The sequence below is a fragment of the Benincasa hispida genome, chromosome 7, assembly GCF_009727055.1.
Source record: "Benincasa hispida cultivar B227 chromosome 7, ASM972705v1, whole genome shotgun sequence".
Taxonomy (NCBI): Eukaryota; Viridiplantae; Streptophyta; class Magnoliopsida; order Cucurbitales; family Cucurbitaceae; genus Benincasa; species Benincasa hispida.
Window position 1 is genome coordinate 24,446,015 of NC_052355.1, and position 18,203 is coordinate 24,464,217.

The window sequence follows — 18,203 nt, forward strand, 5'->3', positions numbered from 1 at the left end:
GAAAGATGTAAATCATGGTAAGAAATTGGGAGAAAATAGACTTAATTTTTAAAAACCAAAAACAAAAAACGAAATAGTTATCAAACTGAACCTTGGTTTTTGATATTTAATTTTTAAAAATTAAGCCAACAAACACCCCTTCTACCTCTAAATTTATTATTATATTATATGTTGTCTACGAATATTTTAAAAAACGAATAATAAATTGAAAACTAAAAAAAATAGTTTTAAAAACTCTTAAATCACCGAATGCCCTAAAAGCTTAAGTTAATGGGCAAAGGTAAATTTAATTATATCATCTAACAAAAATATATATTATTTTTTAAATTTGGCTAAGAACTCAATTCTTTTACTCAAGAAAGATGAAAATCATTACAAGAAATCAAGAGAACACAAGCTTAATTTAAAAAAAAAACAACATAACCAAACGATTACCAAACGAGTTTTAAGAGTTAAGTTTATAAATACCACTCTCCATTGGTACAATTTTGTTATTTTATTACCTATTTTTTTTTTTACCATGTTTTCAAAATCCATATAATTTTTTTTTTTTAAATGTAGTTTCAAATGAGGACTTAGAAACATCCTTGTAGAAAAAGTTATATTAGGGGATGTTATGGATGTCTTGGTGATTACAATGATGTAAAAGACAGAGAAAAAAGTGGTTATTGGTTTCCAAGAGTGTTTGCAGCCACAAAATAATGGTATGAGAGATTCACAGAAAGTTATGAATGTTGGGGCATCATTGCTGAGCAAGTAGTCTATATTATTAACAAACTCCCTGACACACTAAAGAGGATGCTCCTCCCCAACCCAATATAGTTTTGTGGTCCAAATGTTTTTCCCATCCAAATATTAAAGGCTCACCAGTGGAATTAAATTGCCTCTATCTTTGTACATTGGACCACTAAATCAACAATTATTCAATCACTTAATCACACATTAATTGATATTGCAGCTTCCATGGATATGTAATTCTTCATTTAGATTCATCGGGACTTGTTTGTTATTTTGTAAACAAGAAATTAATGGATCATAAGGGATCTAAAGGTGCATCCGAACATCTCAACTAAATTGAAACAAATATGATCGGACCCCGTGTGTTATGATTTTAAGGTTAAATGTTTATTATATATACATATATATATGGAAATATATCTTATTTTTTGCCAACTAGTTTTGGTGCATATATTTATATCGTTTATTTGATGGTTATGGATGTTAAATATAAAGGAGTTGAACGACTAAAATTAAAATGTTTGAAACAATAAATATTTGGAAAAACGTATATTTGGATCATAATAGGGTTAAGTTAAATCGTAGATTAAATCTCCTATAAATACACAATTATACCTCAAAATGAAGGATTTTAAAAACTTCCGACTTGCCTTAGTCCCTATGGCTCCATATTTGGGGTTTTGCTGTAGTCCTTATGGTTGGAAAGAAACAATAGGATTTTCAATAGTGCTGCTAAGAATCATCGGCAACTGTGGGAAGATATCATCACTATGGTGGCCAATTGGAGTACTAAATCAAAGCTTTTCTCCAGTTACTTAGCATCTAACATCTTACTCAATTGAACGGCCTTCCTCTAATCTCGTGATATTTTATTGTTGTTTTGTTTATCTCTATAGGATCTTTCTTTGCTTTGTTATTTTGTATTATCGGATGACTTGTACATAACTCTTTGCACTAGCTTTGTGCTCCATCTTCTTTGGTAATAGATTTTATAGGGGCGGGATATGATGAGGACACTAAGCTCATGCCATTTTAGTTGATATGTTCCAGTCCACTTACTGACCTTGTTTCTTCCAATACTTTTTCAAGAAAAAAAAAAAAAAAAAACTTCTGACTTATTCTCTATTATTGAGATCACATACTGACTTTGGCATTGAAGCAATTTTTCTTTGTTTTGCATGATCTCTATTACTCAGATTATAAATTTACTGTTGTTATCACCTAAAGTCAAGTACGTTTTCTCTTTTCTAAATTTTGACATCAATAATAAAAAATCAATTAATGAGTATTTTACCGTCTCTTATTCACTTATCCCAAAGGAAAAAAGTGTAACATGCATAATCCAAACAAACATGGATTTTTATATTCTTGTCAAAACTCATCTCACTTAGATATTTTTGTGAAACAAACAAGATAGGGTCTATAAACTCAATTAATGTCATAACATGATTTTAGGTTTTACCCATCAACTCCGAAATTTCACTTGATTATAGTGATGAATGTATATTCTTGGTTTTTTTTTTTTTTTTTTTTAAATTTAAATTTTTATTGATAAACACATAATTCATCGATATAGTTTCTATATAGTTTAGTGATTATTTAACTCAATACAAAGTAGAAGGTTATTTTCTCCCTTAAAATATATTTAGAACTTTTTTTTAGTGATCTTTGTGCTAAATTTCTAGCCTAAGAGATTTATAATTCTGCATTGATTAGAGTTTCAAAAAATTGAAAACAATGAAGAAAGAAAGGAGAGAGAAAAGATCAATTGCAACTACTCTTTGTAGTGAATTGTTGGACAATGTGTGAAAGCTCACAAGAGCTACCTATAGATCAGACCAAAATTCATTAAAGACACAGCTAAACTGAACACCAAAATTTAGCTTGTCTCTAACCAAAAGATCATTTCTCAGTTGAAGTAATGCAACCTAACATATGGCGGAATTCATCTAAGCAATATATTATCCTACATCTCTACGACCTGACAACGTCATCCTTGCTCTTTTAAAAGGAAAGACTATCTTCCACAACCAACACAGATTTTTTCAGCATGTTTTGTTATCATTTACATGTTTCGTAGGAAAAATTTTGAGGAGATCACACAACATGGGATTGTTCTATGTTAAGCACGTTAAACTTTAGAGATCCTAGGATTGAGCCAAGGAATGTGCATACACTTTTGTAAGTATAAATATTAACTTTCAATTCTTTAAGTCTTTCTTAACTATGTTTTCATATTCTAAGAATCTCTCATTCTGATGTAATCTCAATTCATTCATGCACTCTACCTTAACTCACGCGTTACACTGTCGACCTTATATATCTCTACATTAATATGATATTGTCCACTTATATATAAACTTTCATAGCATCGTCGATTGAAGTTTCATCCAAAAAAAAGTTTCATATTAGTAGATATATAATTATCCTTCATTTATATACCATTGGATATCTTTTCTTTAGTTACCCAACATGAGACTTTATTTTGTAATTCTAAAAAGCAAGAAAATGAATTAGAGTAAACAGAAAAAAAAAAAAAAAAAAAAAAAAATGTTGGTAATGGGAGAGGTTGAAATATTGATGGTCCTTTATGCACCACCAACTGGGTTACAAAGCCTGAGAAGAAATAACAATTGTTGTCCCAAAAATGAGGAACATGAATGGGCCAATTAATCAGAGCAGAAACCAAACCCTAGCTTTCATTTCTCATCACAGCAGGCAATATGAGCCAACTACAAAACTTACCCCACACCCTTCCTTTTTCTTGCATTATTATTATTATTATTATTATGTGGGGTGTGGGGTCTTAATAGCACCCATTTGTATGCATTGCAAAACCCTTCACTGTGCTCTCCTGCTCCATTGTGCTTCACTAGTGTGGACAAGATCTAACACCATACATCATGATCTCCAAAAATTAGAAACAGAAATAGAAACGGAAACCCGAAATCGAAATCGAAGAAGAAAAGAAACTCTTATCATTCATTCATCCATCATAGGATTCTCTCCCCTATGCCCCACACTAATCCAATGCCTCCTCATTTTTTTTGCTTTCCAAAGTTTCTTCTTTTGAAACTGTGTTTCTGATAGTGAAAACTCAACCTTCCCACCACCTCCAAAATCTTCCTTGATCCTTTTCCCCACTTTTCTGCCTTTCAACTGCCTCTAATTTTAAAAGGGTATCATAAAAATCCAATCTTTTTCCATTGTTATCTAACGAGACCTAAATTAATACCACGACTAATATTAATTAGATGTTAATTAATCAAGGGGACAGCCTTTCTCTGTGGCAGTACCTTTCCATGTGCACCATTTATAAGGTACCCACCATTTTGCATTATGAGGGAAGTTTTCCAAAAAACCCATCACCACCATTTTTGTCACTTTCTTTTCTCTACTCTTAATTTTTCTTTTTTACGAAATAAATTTCACTATTAATGCCCATCTGCAGAAGTAAGGTTGAAAATGGCCTGCAAACACAAGCAAAATATTCATACGTAACAAAAAGAATTTATTCATTCAAAAATAATTTTAGGGTAATTGTTTTAATCGACAGAACTGTTGGTTTCAATTTTGCTATATTTATAAATAAGTAGGTCATTTTACTATATTTAAAAAGAATCTCTCCAATTTTACCATTAACAAAAATAATATTACTGAAATTAGGGGTACTTAAAAATAAAATGATATGGGGATGAAATTCATATATATTATATATCTATAATATATGATATGGTGTGAGGTCATAGTCGCTCTGCATTATTGCCTGTATGAGGTAGAAATAAGATGGTCTATATATTTGTTTGACCATATATCTAATCATTAGGGATTGTCAAAAGTAGTCAAATTGAATAATTTCCCCAAAATTAAGGCAATAAACTAAGTCATGGTAAATGATTATTCTTTTTTTTCTCTCTTGAATTCAACTATTAGGATCCAGGTGTAACCTTTGAGATAATAATAATAAGTTTACATTAATTCTTAATTAGGCCTTAAAAAATTGTATTAATTTATTTCTATATTTACATTAGTAAACAGCAGAATCAATTATTAGGAAAAAAGAAAAAGAAAAAGAAAGGGGTATGAAACCAGTCATGCTGCCAATTAAGTTTTTATTTCCCACCCAAAAATATGCAAACTTTTCTTTAGTAATATTAAAAATATGCAATTTGGTTATAGAGAATTGGGGGTTTCAATTAATTATAGTTATATATATATAATATATATTTAAAAAATAAAAAACGAATAGATACTAATAGACTTCTATCTATATCTATCACATAGTATAAATGATAGACTTCTCAAAAAAGATCAAATTTTGCTATTTTGTTTAAATAATTTTTTTATTTTTTTTTTTTTTGAAAATCTCCTATAATAAATTCATAAAATTAGATTTTTTAATTAAAAAAATATAAGATAATTTACACTAAATTAAAGAATGAGGTCATTTTTGTAGCTTAAAAAGGAATCAGAATAACTTTGGGAATAACGAAACTCATTTTGCCCAAAATTGGAATGTTTTGCAAGGCATTAAATTCCACCAACAACTTGTACAAATAAAAGGGGGAAAAGAAAAGCTGAAAAAACATTCTCATTAAAATTTAACTTTTTATTTATTTATTTATTTTCTCTCAAAAGTATTCCATTTTCACAATTATTATATAATTTCTGATTTGGCAAAAGATCAAGCATTCTGTCAGTCTGTCACAAAGTTAAAATTTAAGGCTTTTGATAATCATTTCATTGTTTGGTTTTTTATTTTTCAGATATCTGTTTCTGTTTTTCTTTTTTCGTTTTTCCAAAACAAAATTTATGTATGTTTGATAAATGCCTTTTGTTTTAGATTTTAAAAAACAAAAAACCAAACTTATTTGATAACTGTGTTTAATTTTCATTTTTTTATATATATATATACGAGAGAGATGAAGTGATGTCTTAGAGAGATAAAAATATGTACAAACGTATGAATAAAAAATTTAGAGACATGAAGACAAATGTTTTATAGAGAAAAGTAAAACATAGTAATTTTATAGACATAGAAAAATATTTAGTTGGAGAAAAATTAGATGGTGATATATTTGAGACAATATTAGTTAAACTTTATAAAACTATTAGTTTCTTACTTAAAAGAAAAAAAAACTAGTAGTTAAAAAACAAATTGAAGTTTGAGGAAAAGAGAAAATGTTTATAGAAAATGAAGTTAGATAAAAAAATAAATTTTAGGGAGAGAAAAATTACGAGTAAATGATATGTTAGATAAATAGGTATAAGGGTTATTTCAAAATATACAAAAATAAACAAATTTATTTACATGTATAGCAAAATGTCACTATCTATCAGTGATAAAATTGATAGACATTATGGATGTCTGACACCAATAGATGTCTATGAGTGTCTATCACTGATGAATAGTGACATTTTTTAGTATAACTGAGTGCATGGAGATTCGAACAACAAACGTTATCGGTACACTTATATGTTAATTGAGCTATGTTCGGTTTGGCTAAACAGTGATATTTTGTTATATTTGAAAATATTTTTATTAGTTCTACCATTTAACATAATTACACTAGGTATAAATGAGAAAATAAAGAAAAATAATAGTGAGAGAAAATGTAGAGAGAAGAAAACTGTTAAAGAGAAGTTACCTAGAGACTTATTTATTAAATATAGAAAAGTTAGAAAGAGAAAATTTTGAAAAAAATATTTAACTTTTAGAGGGTGAAATTGGAGAGATATATTAAAAGAGAGGCATGAAAGTTAAATAAACACCAGAATTTTAGAGAGAGAAAAGTTATGCAGTGATGAAAAATTAGATTAGAGAGAGAGATACAAAATATATAGAGTAAAAGAAATAGGGAGACAACGAAAAACGTTGGAGAAAAATTTAGAGAGAAAAAAGTTAAAAAGTTGTTTGAAAAAGATAAAAGAAGAAAATGTGAGTGTTCGAAAAACGAATAAGTTTTTTTGAAAAATAGAAATGAGTTTTTAAAAACTACTTTTCTTAATTTTGAAATTTATTTATAATTTTTTAAAAAAACATTTTTAAAAAATAGAAACAAAAAAAAAAAATATTATCAAATGGTCTAAATGTTAAATTTTTATTTTGATTATTAGACTTTCAACTTTATATCTTGTTTGTCTTTAAATTCGGTATATAAAAAGAAAAAGGCAATTGAAATGTGTAATATTTTTAGGGATAATAACCAAGTTTATAACAACATTTTAAAGAAGTTACAAATATAGCAAAGTCTATCAACGATAAACATCTATCGCTGATAGATTCTTAATAACTATACCATCTATCACTGATAGATTTCTATTAGTGTTATGGTTTATCACTGATAAACTATCGAAATTTTGGCATATTTACAATTATTTTTATGTTATATTATATCTGTTAATACTTTCAGTCTGATTACTATATTTTCAATCGTTCTTCAAAACATTTTCAACGCTCATCATAAGTTTTTCTTCAACTCAGTGGTTGAAGGGTCCAATGTAATTTTTGAACGTTCATTTTGTAACCCAATGCTTAATGAAACTCCAAGCTCAATAAAAGGAGTACATGCCAATTTCCACACGAAACTACCTCACTTTATTTCTCTCTCTCTTTTTCTTTGAAGAAAATAAACATTATAAATTAAACAAGTCTGATACGTAAGCCTTCTAAAAAATAGTATAGGAGAACCAAATAGGGAATCTAAAAGAATTCCTACCGACTTCTTCAAAGAAGGAAGAAGAGAGATTAACATAACTAGCCCCAAAATTATCGAAGTACCCACATGATTAACTATATTTGTAAGATCCGCTTAGTTAAACATTTGGTTTCTACTCATACTCAAAGTACAAATTAACCAAAAGTATGTCACCTTAAATTTTTATAATGATTTATATAAAATTAATGTCAATAATTTATATAGATATTTATACAAAGTTGAAAGACAAGAGAATATCTTTAAATTCAGAGACAAAAAAATAATAATAAAACAAACATTAAAATGTAGATTTTACCATATTAAAAAAAAAAGCTAGAATGATATATATATGTGTGTGTGTATCACTTGTTTTATTAGATTCTACTTGTCTCTCAACTATAACTTTGAATCACCCAAAAAGGTGTACTATGGGGGAATGTGGTTTCCCCTTGTGAGAACTATCAAAGCAAAAAAACAAGTAGTGGGTGTGGGTAAGGAACCATATTGGACCACATAAGTGCTCTTTATACAAAGAAAATTTATATATGAACATACAAAATCAACATTTTCAAATTTAAATTCAATATTGAATTATTGTACATATATCCCAAACAAATCTACAAAAAACCAAATGTTCAATTGTAAATGTTACTTGTATCTAAATACATGTCAAATTATCAATAATCAAACTTAATTTACTCGAGTATCTCGACTTTTGACATTAGTTTACTAGGGGCTTATGTTTCATCAATTCTATTTAAACATATGAATATCGTAGTTTTGAATATGTATATTAACATGTTGGCAAGTCTATATATATATATATATATATATATATATATAACATATTGGATCGATTAACACAAATATTGAATGAGCTAAGTGGATATAATTCACTGTTAAAAAAAGATATTTTTTTTAGAATTCACTAACGGAAATGGATATTTTATCAAATTTAAAGAATGACATTTATTTCAAATGGTAAAACTGTTGAAAATATTTACAAGATATAACAAAATTTTAGAACTATTAATGATAGATATTGATAGACACGATAGACACTGTCTATTAATGTCACTGATAGACATTGATAGAAGTCTATCAGTGTCTATCAATATCTATTATTGATAGTTATCAAATTTTAGTATATGTTGTAAATATTTTGGTTCTTTTTTTATATTTAAAAACAATCCTTTAAGAACTCAAATACCCGTTTCAAATTTTTTTTTTCATACGCTAAAATGAGTTCTAAAAAAATTACCCATCAGCTAACCAATATCATTTTTCACTCTAAACCTTCCATTTCATTCTATTAAACTTTAGATTTGCACTTTTCTATGTCCAAATTCCACTAAATTCATCCAATTACTTAAATAAAAAGCAAAGTTTAAAATCTCTAAGAATTCACTAATTAAAATAATAAAAAAAGAGCCAGTAAAAGGGTTTTTTTTAAGCTTCATTAATATTTTCAAATATTATTATATTATATTCACCAAATGTACATGAAATTAATTAACTTCACTGAAAAAATTTTAAGAAACACTAATCAAATTTTAGCTGGTACATTTTGATAAAAAATGAAAGTTGAAGTAAAAGTGATATAATGGCCTCGGTTGGGTAATATTTTGGTTTTTGATTTTCGTTTTAAAAAAGTGGTAACAATTTGAATTTTGAATTTTTATTTTGAAAATAAGTCCATAGACATTATACTTTCACATCTAAAATTTCTTCATTTGTTATCTACTTTTTATCAATAATTTAAAAAAACAAGTCAAAATTTGAAAACTAAAAATAGTAGCTTTTAAAAACTGATTTTTACTTTTGGAATTTGGCTAAGAATTCAATCATTGTAAAGATGCAAATCATTGTAATAAATGGGAAGAAAATATGTTTAATTTTCAAAAACAAAAATAAAAAATCAAATGATTACAAAACGGATTTAAATTTTTTAATTTTTTTTTATCTACTTTCTATCAATGTTTTAAAAATCAAGCCAAGGTTTGAAAACTTAAAAAAAATTAGTTTTTAAAAACTTCTTTTGTTTTTTATTTTTGGCTAAGAATTCAATTTTTTTTACTTAAGAAGCATAACGACCATTGTACGAAATTGAGAGAAAATAAGTTGAATTTTCAAAAACCAAATGATTAACAAATGGATCATTAACATTTCCTCAAAAAAAAAAAAAAGTATACTTTACTTTACCTGTGTCTAAGGACGTTTGTTTTGTAGTTTGACTGTAAACTTGTCAATTATATTAATTTGGACCCTAAACTTTAACGAAGTGCTACAATTGTTAACCTCAATCCAACTTCCACCAATACACCCATAATTTTAACAAAAAGAAAGAAGGTAAAAATCTTCATAAATTCATCCGTTTTAACAAAACAAATATATCTTTACTCTAGGTACAAATTAACTATTGAATAACATCGTAAAAATTCATAAATATCAACTGTAAATTTAGTTTTAATGTTGTTTTTCTCTAAGATTTTATAAATTTCATATGGTACATATATTTTATAATTCATTGAACAATATTTGGAGAGACTATTCATTAGAGGGTTAAAATTACAACCATTTTCATAGCTTAGGTTTAAGATTATAGCAACATTTATCCAAGCTTTTTTTTTTCCTTGAGGGTGGAGGAATAAAACCTCTTATTGAGTTTTGACAAAATATTAAAATAGTTATTGTTTTATATTAGAAAAGTTCGAGAAAGTGATGAACTTCAAACACTACAAAATGAGTCTTACGTCGCCTTTGGTTTCAAGTCATCCCATTTGAAGGCATTTTAAGCCAATTCAATTGTGTGAGTGGTATAAAATGAATTTTCTTTTATATATATATATATTTTATATAAAAAAGGGGGAAAACTGTCGTTGTTTAAGCACTTAAGTTGTTCTTTTATATTGAAGCCTCCTCCTTCAACCAAGTTTCAAGCTTCAAGGAATCAAGATCTAGAGAGAAGAGAACAAAAAAGAAAAGAAAATAATGGAGGGGTTTTTCTGTAATGGACAATTCTCTGCAACTAGAGGAAGCATCCAAAGGGATCGCATTGATCCCAACTTATATATTTACTTTCATCATTTTCTTCTACATAATTTTGGATCATGCTATCCCTTCGGATTCCTCCTTTAGGTAGTTTTCTTTCAATTTAAACCCCATCTACCCTTCACTTCTCCGGCCACCGTACTCCGTTGCCGTCCGCCGCTCCCCCATCTCTAACTTTCAGGCTAACCCCAATAAAGCTTTTGCATCTCAAGTACGTTTTTCTCCTTCCCTTTAAAACTATTTAGCCTCTTTAGATCCATTACAATAACTTTGCCTTTCTTTTGTTGGGTTTTTAATTGGATGAAGAGAGAAGTTTATTCCAGCTCTAGATCTGATTTCTCGACGAAACGTTAAGAAAAATGCTCCGTTAGGTGGGTGAGAATTTAAACTTTGAATCTTTGGATCGAAGTTATATTATTTGTTTGAAAAACAAGTTTTGAAATTAATATGTATTTATTCATTATAAGTATTTTTTTTTTTTTTTTTTTGCTAGACATAGCATATATGAACCATAAATTTTGAAATGTTTTGGATAATCAAAAACTCATTTGACAATTAACGTTTGATTTTTAATTTTTGAAAATTATGTTTTTTTTTTACTAATTTATTTACTATGGTTTTTATCTTTCTCCACTAAAGACTTGAATTCTTTGCTAAATTATAAAAACAAAAACAATTTTCTTTAGTTTCCAATATTTGGCTTGATTTCCTTTCAAATACTCCTCAAAATAGGTAATATAACAAAAAAATTCAATATGGGAAAGTACTCTCTATATACTTATTTTTTTTTCAAAAAAAACAAGAAATGATTATCAAAATGGGGCATGTCCTTTTGGTTTTTGGTTTTTTGCTTTGGAAAAGTTTATATAAAAACTGAAGTCACATGTAAATTTTATTTATTTATTATTATTTTTTAAACACCTACCATGTTTTCAAAAACTTAATTTTGTTGTGATATTATTTGATTAAAAATTAAACATTTTTCAAATCAGATAGAAATCATTTGGCAAGGAAATAAGTATAAATTTCAACTAAAAAATCAAATTAATATACAATGGGTTCTAAATGAATTTGTTTTTTGAAATAGAACTGTGAGAGATAGGAGAGATTGGAAGGCACATCCAAACGTTTCAACTAGGTTGACATATTGGCCGTCATCATATTTCCAAGAAATCATAGAGTTGTTACTCAAACGAAAAGAAAGTAAAAAAGGGGTTAGTTTTCTCAAGTTTGTTAACATATATGTATATCTTCCCCTTTTAAATTTCCTTTTATTTTTCCTTACTGAACCCAGCATGATGTTTAAAGATATAATAATAATAAAAGAAAAAGATACCATACATCAGAAAGTTTGGATTAATTTTTGGAGAATGAGAGTAAAAAGGAACATAAATGCTATCTTTTTATAAGGAAAAAAGAAATGGTCTGTGGTATTGATGAAGCATCATTAGCAGACAACATAGTGGAAGGCTGGTGATTCAGTACAATTTTGGGGATGAAACAGTGGTTCAAAACATGAGAAGAAATTACTAATAATTTCAAGTTCCTTTTTTTTTTTTTTTTTTTTTTTTTATCCCCTTTAATATCTATAAGGTAATTTAATTTTGAGTCTTTTGACCTATTTTGATTTATAGAAGATTTTGATGATTAAAAGCTTCCAAAACAGCTTAATTTCACCTTTTGAACATTTTAAAAGTAAAATAAACCCTTTTCTTTTACCCTTTGGATGGGAGTTGATGGTTTTATAATAATTATGGTGCCTTTGTTCTCTTGTCTTGAATTTTCTCTTGAAATTTGAGTGTTCCTGAAGGCAAAAAATAAAGGGAATCCTATACCATAAAACATGTGATGGGGAGCCCTTGAAAACAGTCCTTTAAGCAAAAACCATTATGCTGTTTGTAATCCAAGAAAAGAAAAGGGTCTTTTCTCTTGTTTTAAAGCACATGACCCCAATTCTCTAAAAAAAAAAAATGGTCTCTTCTCTTCCCTATTTAAATCCCTTTAATCACATGGTCACCCCCACCTTTTACTATGCTCTTCCTTCTCTACATTATCTCTTCAATAATTTATTACATGTGCCATTAATGGAGAAAGCATCCAAGATATAAAATTGGTAAACTGTCATCTAATTAAGGTCCCATTTGATAATAGACCGTTCGATCAAATTGATAATGACTTTGTAATATACTTCTAGAAGAAGTTTTTCAAATCGCTCCCCAACTTTATTATTATTATTTTTTATTTTAGGTAATGAACTAGTTTGCACTTTTGTGTAGTTTCGATTTTTTTATTTGGGTATATGTATTTAGTGCCACGTTTACTTTCCAATAAACGTCAATCGTAATATGAAAAGTGGGTCCATTTAAATACATTCCAGAAAGTTAGTTAACAATATTATGTGAATAATGAATAATAAAAGAAAATCCATTACGATTGGAACCATTTTGATTATAGGGCAATAAACATGGCCTAAGTGTAATTGCGATAAGTAACACTTTTAAGTCTAATAATTAAGCGATGAGCAATATTATTAAAGAATTGCAAATACAGCAAAATCTATTGGTCATAGACTTCTATTAGTGATAAGCTCTATTGTTGATAGACTTCTATTAACGATATGGTCTATCATTGATAGACTCTAAGAGTTGGATTTAAATTTTACTATATTTTTAATTTTTTTTATATTGTACTATATCTACAAATATGTTGGATCTGATTTCTATATTAGCAACCGTTCTTATATTTATCTAATTTGCCATAAACCTTTAAGCTGATTCATAGAAACAATTTGAAGATGGTTTGTTTGGCCAGGATTGGAAGGAAATACTTTTGTCCCTATATTTAAAAAAGAATGTCTCACTATTAAAATACACAAAGCTTCAAGAATACATAAAAGCAGCCAGACCAAAACCCCTAAATCTGATTTTATTTTTTTTCCAATTTTCATACCTTAAAATTTTTTTTAAGTATATCAATGCTTCTTAAAAATATTTAGGGGAGGACCCATATTTTTGGGAATTTGCCCACCAGATTCAAAACATTATCATAAAAACCATATATATCCACACAAGAAAATTAATAAATAAACCTCACATTTCATCTCTTTCCTTGATTTGGAGAAGTTTCTTTTATGTCATTAATTTATGTCTGATCTAATCCATATATTTGTATATTGAACATTTTTAATTATCACAACCCCTCTCCCAGGTTGCATATCAGAAGGATTTTTCTAGTAGAATAATGTGGGTCATGAAGAGCGAAGCAATATAATACCAATTATTTCTGATTAATGTTCAAGTTGGAACATGTTAGAAGTATATTTCTTTTCATGATACAACAACTGTTCCGGATCTCAAGAGAAGCAGTGCATACCAATTATTATCGTTATGTTAAACTCACCATGACATGTGTATTGAAAAGAAAGTGGGAGATTTTTCTCAATATTTTGTTAAACTAAACACCCATTCCTTTATGTTGATTTTCCCTCATTCAAAATATTTACTTTTATGGTTATAAACTATATGCATTATTTCTGAAAATACTAGTCAAAGTTCAAATCTTTAATTTTAACTCATTTATTTAGTGGCAGAAAACTTTTATGCAACCAATAATTACATTGGTTGGGGAAGAGATGTAACGGGAGAATTCAAGTTATTCCGGGTTAACTTGGAAGTTTAAATCCAATTACTCCATAGTTCAAAATTTGTTACTCTTATTAATTAATATCAATTTCAAACTCATCAATTTATACTTTTCTTCTCATTTCAGTTGAAAAACAGTATGTGAAATTTATAATTTATATCAATTAAATTCATTTAGAAGCGAATCAGTTTAGATCATCTTATCATTATGATTACCTTTCGAAATGATTCATGCATTAATTCTCTAAATTTCACGAAGTTTCGATTTTACAAAAGGGACACTTGCAAAAAGGGCAAAACAAAATACATTGATTAGGCTCACAGTCTACATATTTATTGTTTGCAAAAATCGCAAAGACAAAGCCCAATCCACATATAAAAGATGTAAAATGTCGCAAATGTCCTTACTACTAATATACACTTGATACACCTGATACACTCGATACACCACTGGTATACACTTGATATACTTGACTGATATACTTGATAAAGATGTACTTGACCGATATACTTGATATACTTGATAGATGTACTTTACTGATAAACTGTTGATAAATTTATCAATCATTCACTCGTTTATACTATTGATAAAGCTGACATACTTAATTGATATACTCAATAAAGATATACTTGACTGATATACTTGATAATGATGCACTATTTTATAATGCTAATACACTTAACTGATATACTGTTGATACACTTGATTGATATACTATTGATAAACTTGTTAATGATGCACTTGACTGAGTTGATATACTTTCTAATGATACACTTAGATAAAAAAAGAAAAGAAAAGAAAAGAAAAACTAAACTTCTTCTTTGTAGCAATAAACTTCCCCCCTATCTCTCTTTTCACCAACCAACACACCTCCATACTATCTGTCGTCGACCATCGCTCCACTTTCCTGCCACTTATCTCTGTTCACCGCGACATTTCCAGCCATCAGTTGCTACTTTGTTCTCTCTCTCTCTCTCTCTTCATTTCCTCCAACATATCTCTTTCACTAACTAGCACTGCTCCACACCATCTGTTGCTGCCCACTGCTCCACCCTTTCCACTGCTTACCTCCTCGACCTGTCTCTTATACACATCTAGATGTGTATAAGAGACAGAACTAGCACTGCTCCACACCATCTGTTGCTGCCCACTGCTCCACCCTTTCCACTGCTTACCTCCTCGACTGCTAACACGTCTAGTCGCCAGTTGCCGGTCGTTGTTTTCCTCTCTCTCTCTCTTTCTTTCTCTCTCTCTATCAATTGATTGTTTAGGGCAAATATGGAATGAAAAATAATTAAAAATTCATACTTGAAGTTTTTGTCATATTTGTAAAATATTAAATATAGGTGACACACCTACAAAATAGCATATTCAAATTGTCACCCATTGCAATTTTCCTTTACAAAATGAATTACTAGACTTGATGCATGGTTGGTTCTAAAAGAAAAACATAACTAAAAGTCTAAATTAATTTATTTATATGAAAAATTAAGGGTTTAATTGATATGATTATAAGTTTTACATAATATTTTTCTAAATGGTACATAACGGAGGGGATAATGATATATTTTACAAAATTTTAGAGATTTGAGATGATACAATTATTAGTTCAGGCTTTTAGTTGGATACAACTTCCAAAGCTTAGCGATATAATTTAACATGTTTCCCTTAAATAATTTTTTTATCCAATTAATAATTACATTCGTTGATAATTTGAGTAGAGTTTCAGTAGATAAAAGCATCAATTAGTATGGTTCTCCCCTCCTGTAATTATTGAACTAAAAAAGTGAAGTTTTTATTTTTAAAAAAAGAAATAGATTTTAGTTCATACACTTTTAAATATTCTATTTATTTTTTCTTAACTTAATAAAAAAATCTTAAGTAATTTTGAGCAGAGTTTCTATTTTAAACTTTGCATCTAAATAGGCATCATGGGTTGTTGCCTATTAATAAATAAAAGACTTGGGTTTGATAAAAGATTAAAAAGAAATGGGTTCACTCAACAATCTACTTAGAATATACTTAGGGTCAAGTAGGAATAATAAATTTTAACGTTTCATTTGTAAAAGTAGTAAAAAAATTTGTAAATTACAAAAATGACAAAATAACCTTTTTAATTTTTCACTAGTAATGATGGAAGGATAAAAATACCCCTAATCATGTTTTTCCTAAGACCAAACATTCAAAAGGAATAAACAATAATTGAAGAATAAGAAATTTTGTTTCAGAGAAGGCTCTTTCGTCTACTTTTCTTTTGTATTCAATATATTTTGGTATATACAGCCTATTTACTTATATACACATTGTCCCTTATTACACAACAATACAAAAGAATAAAAGAATGATTACACTTGACTTGCTTTGGTTGGTGGAGAGGAATAATTCTAACAAATTCTCAAAAGATTTTGGTGACTCATTTTCAATTATTCTTCCACCTTCCCTTTTCCTTTTCTATCTTTATTTTCTTCCCTAACACACCCCCTCAAACTAGAGGGTACTTCAAGTACTCCCAATTTGGATCTGAGTGTGTAGAATTGGGAATTGTTGAGTGGTTTGGTGAGACAATCAGCTTGTTGGTCTGCCGAAAGAACGTAGCGGATGGTGATTTCTCCTTTTAGGACATGATCACGTACAAAGTGGATGTCAACTTCTACATGTTTAGTTCAAGAGTGAAAACTGGGTTTGCAGCTAAGGCTCCTACCCCCAGATTGTCGCACCAGATGGTCGGTCGAGCAATTGTTTTTAATCCCATCTCACAAAGAAGATGTTGAAGCTAGAGGACTTCAAATGTAGCATGAGCTAATGCTCTGTATTCCGATTTTGTATTCGATCGTGCAATAACCGTTTGCTTCTTTGATGACCATGGGACAATGTTATTCCCTACAAATGTGTAGTAGGTAGCAACCGACTTTCTATCATCGAGATTGGAGGCCCAATCAACATATGAGTAGACAGAGATGGTTAAGTTCAGGCTTGGTTGGAAATAAAGGCCACAATGTTTCGTGTCGTTGACATACCGAAGTACTCGCTTAGCTACCTGCCAATGTACATCAGTTGGTGTTTGAAGGAATTGACTCAATTGGTTGACTGCATAGGTGATGTCTGGTTGTGTGTGTGTTAGGTACTGAAGAGCTCCTATGGTGTTGTGATATATGTATGGGTTAGAGATGCATGCCCATCGTTCTTGGATAGTTTTCTACTTTGTACACTTGGTGATGGCATCGGTTTCACATCAGTCATTTGCAGTTTGTGCAATAGATCATCCACATACTTGGATTGATTTATTAGAAGACCAGACTCTAGGTAATGAACTTGTATGCCGAGGAAGTATCAAAGTTGTTCCAGATCCTTAAGTGTAAATTGAATATTAAGAGTTTCAATGAGTTTCTCTGTTAGTCTAGGATTGTTACCTGTGATGATGATGTCGTCGACATAAACAAGGAGAAAGATTATTGATCCCATCGTTCGGTAGATAAACAATGAGGTATCCGATCGAGACTGATGAAATCCCCACTTTGTTAGGACAGAGCTGAGGGCAGTGTTCCATGCCCTTGGAGCTTGTTTTAGGCCATAAATGGCCTTATCAAGTTTGTAGACATGGTTCAAATATTAAGCATTGACATACCCCGGTGGTTGGCACATATAGACATCCTCTGCGAGTTTACCATTTAAGAATGCATTGTTAAAGTCAAGTTGACTGAAAGACCAGTCTTGTAACACTGCAACACTGATTACTACTCGGATTGTGGAGGACTTCACGACAGGGCTGAACGTCTAAAAAAAGTCCACACCATGATGTTGATGAAAGCCTTTCGCAACCAGTTGGGCCTTATACCGTTGTATTGAGCCATCCATGTTTCTCTTTAGTCGAAATATCCACTTATTTCCAACTATATTGTATGATGGAGATGGTGGGACCAGTGTCCATGTCTTGTTCTTTATGAGAGCTAAGTATTCCTCATCCATAGCCTTCTTCCACTGAGGAGTTGCAAATGCAGCTATGATTCTTGTGGGCTCTATTTGAAACCAATCAAGAGTTTTGCTTGTCATCCAGGCTTTGGGTTTAAATATGTT

General features: G+C 29.3%; 1 long non-coding RNA gene across 4 annotated transcripts; it reads left to right on the forward strand.

The window, feature by feature from the left end:
- Window positions 1–10,312: 10,312 nt before the first annotated feature.
- On the forward strand, window positions 10,313–14,037 carry LOC120080850. Of its 4 annotated transcripts, none has more exons than XR_005482667.1 (3): window positions 10,313–10,858; window positions 11,575–11,701; window positions 13,695–14,037. It is a non-coding gene; the product is annotated as an uncharacterized LOC120080850 (long non-coding RNA). The 4 variants fall into 4 exon arrangements; XR_005482669.1 differs by having other exon boundaries at window positions 10,313–10,698; window positions 10,794–10,858; window positions 11,575–14,037; XR_005482668.1 differs by having other exon boundaries at window positions 10,313–10,862; window positions 11,575–14,037.
- The last annotated feature ends 4,166 nt before the right edge of the window (window positions 14,038–18,203 follow it).